We start from the raw sequence: 2,821 nt of genomic DNA on the forward strand, positions 1-2,821 counted from the left end.
ATCCCAGCTCTAGGAGGGCAGAGAGGTCTAGTGATTGGAGCAGGGGGTGGGGGATCAGGACGCCTGGGTTCTTATCCCAGCTCGAGGAGGGGAGCGGGGTCTAGTGATTGGAGCAGGGGGCTGGAAGTCAGGCCTCCTGGGTTCTCGTCCCAGATCGAGGAGGGGAATTGGGCTTAGTGATTGGAGTGGGGGACACTGGAAGTTCAGGATTCTGATGCTTTGCAAATGCCTCACTGCGTGACCTTGGCCAGGTCCTCGACCTAAGCTTGGGCCTTAGTGTCCACCCCTCCCTAAGGCAGGGCGGGGCTTCCCGTTCGCAAAGCGCTTGGCGATCGGTGGCAGGAACCAGAGGCTGCCCGCCTGCGATTCAGGAGGCCACGTCTTCGGAAGGTGCCCGGGCGCTCAGAGATGTGCGCAATGGCCAAGCAGAGGGGAAGACAGCGTGGCGCAGTGGGCAGAGCACTGGAGTAGACCGGAGGGGATGTGGGCTCTGGGCTTGGGTCTGCCACAGCCCCAGAGCATGACCTTGGGCAAGGCCCTGCCTCGCTCTGTGCCTCAGTTTCCCCACTCGCCAGCTGGGGCTGGGGCTGTGTAGCCTCCGGTACACCAGGGCCCCGGTCTCTGTTGTGCTGCTGTGATCGAGCGAGGCCGGTTGCCAATTCAGGGGGATTTTTGAACCTATTTATTATCTTGGCAGCAGTTCCCTTGGGGCTAAATATCAGAGGAGAGGAAATGGGAGGGGGGCGGGAATTGGCTGCCGATCCCAGCCTCCTTCACGGGCTCATCACAGGCAATTAGCCCTATCATGGCCAACCCCCTCGCTGAGCAGGGCCTGGCTGAACCGCCTGCATCCGGTGTCCTGGCCACTGTCACTCCATCACGCCAGGCTCCCTGTCAGGGTAACGCTCCTGCTCCGAGGAGGGGAAGGCTGTTATCAGAGCTGGAGCGGGGCCAGCCTTTCTGTGCTGGCTGCTGGGATTCAGGCCTGGATTCAGCTTCCCCAGGGCCCGGGGGGGTTAGGAGCCATGCCCAGGGGGCTGCAGTGCCCGAGAGCAGGGCATGGGCTCCAGGGATTGAGGCCGGTTTAGGAAGGGGTTTCCCCACCCTCTCCCCATTCATGTTCCCAGCTGGGGGAGTGCAGACAGAGACAGATCCATGCCCGAGGCGCAGCCCAGTGCCCCGAGTCTGCTCTGCAGGCTGGGAACACTGGGGGGGGGGGGTGACATGATGAGATGAGTTTGCTGGGTCTCAGTTGGGCCCTAACTGGCCCACTGGGACTTAGGGGTATGGTAGTGGGCCCGGGCTGGTGACTCCCCACCCCATTCTCCAGCTGGGGGGGAAAGTCTCTGCTCCCCCCGGGCCTAGACTCTGCCCTCCATGCCAGCTGGGCACACGGGGGGCCGGGCTGGATGAGGGGCTTGTGGAGAGAGAGAGGAGGGTTCATGGCTGCTTGGTTGCCTGGGGTGAGACCAGTCCTGGGCTGATCCCAAGGTGAATGCGGCAGGGGGAAAGCTCTAAACCCCCCTGCCCGGGCTGCTGTAACCTGCCCCAGGCCCCTCGGTGAAGGGGCCAGCCAGGCCCACCGGTCCCGGCATCCGCACTAGGTGCAACCTGCCCCAGAAGCTGGGCTAGCACGATGCCCCCGGATCTGCCCGCTGAGCCCTTGACCCCGGGTACCAGTTCCTAGCCAGTCTCCTCTCTGCTCCTGTATGGAGAGCCTGGGGGCAGCTGGGGGGTGGGGGGGAATGTCCTTAATTAACCCTTTGCCAGCCCTGTCAGTGCAGCCGTCTGTGGAGTCCAACTCACGAGGGTCCCTGCCGGCTCCCTTCCCTCCGCTGCCCACACGGCTGTGCCGAAGGGTTGAGTGGGGGGCAAGGGGCAGAGGAAGGGGGTGGCTGGGATCAGTAACCTGAGCAGGGGGTCCTGGCTTTGCCAGGCCCGTGGCCCGGCTCCAGGACGTGCTGGCAGCGCCAGGCCGGAGCAACGGGGTTGTCAGAGCAGCTGCTGGGCCCGGCCCGGCTCACGGCAGGGTGGGCACCGGCTGGGTTTACCCCCAGGCACACACTTCCATGTGGGACTGGCAGGAGCTGGGAATGGAGCAGGGGGGCTGTGTGTGGAAATGGGGCAGGGGCATTGGGAGCCATGGGGGGATGATGGGGGGCAGGGCGATGCCTGGGAACGAGGTGGGGCTGGGAGGGGGAAGGGTTGGGGAGGGACCTGGAAGGCCTGGGGGTGGGCAGGACTGGGCCGGGGATGGGAGGGTGGAGTGGGGTCTAGGGGTAAGGGGTGGGCATGGGCTGGGGACCCCCCCCCCCATTCTTCAGCTGCGAGGGGTCTCCTCTCTCCCTTGGGCCCAGACTCTGTCTGTCCCCCTTCAGAGGCTGCCTTGCCCACCTCGGGAGCCGTACGGGGGAGCCCCCGCGGCCTCCAGCCCGTCACCCCCCCGTCAGCACGGCCCCTGCCCCCCACCCACGCTCTGTCTTTCTCCTCCTCCATGACAACGTCTGGGGTGGAAAATCCCGACTCCCCCCCCCAAAAAACTCCCCGACTGCTTCGCAGCCTTGGGGGCCCGGCTGGGCTTGGGGGGCGGCAGCTGAGCTTGTGTCCAGCCCACGGTGTAGGCTCCCCCACCCAGCCCCTCAGCTCCCATGGGGGCAAGGAGAGGTTAAGTCTCCGGGTTGGAACCAACGGGGGCTCAGCATTAACCCTTCGATAGACACAGCTCCCCGGCACGGCCCTACGGAGACCCTGGTTGTAGGCAAGGGACAGAGGCTCGGCTGGGCTGGATAATTTGTTATGGAGGCTGCTGGGCCTAGACCAG

The sequence above is a fragment of the Terrapene carolina genome, unplaced genomic scaffold (genome assembly GCF_002925995.2).
Source record: "Terrapene carolina triunguis isolate 2854851 unplaced genomic scaffold, T_m_triunguis-2.0 Scaffold836, whole genome shotgun sequence".
NCBI classification, from domain to species: domain Eukaryota; kingdom Metazoa; phylum Chordata; order Testudines; family Emydidae; genus Terrapene; species Terrapene triunguis.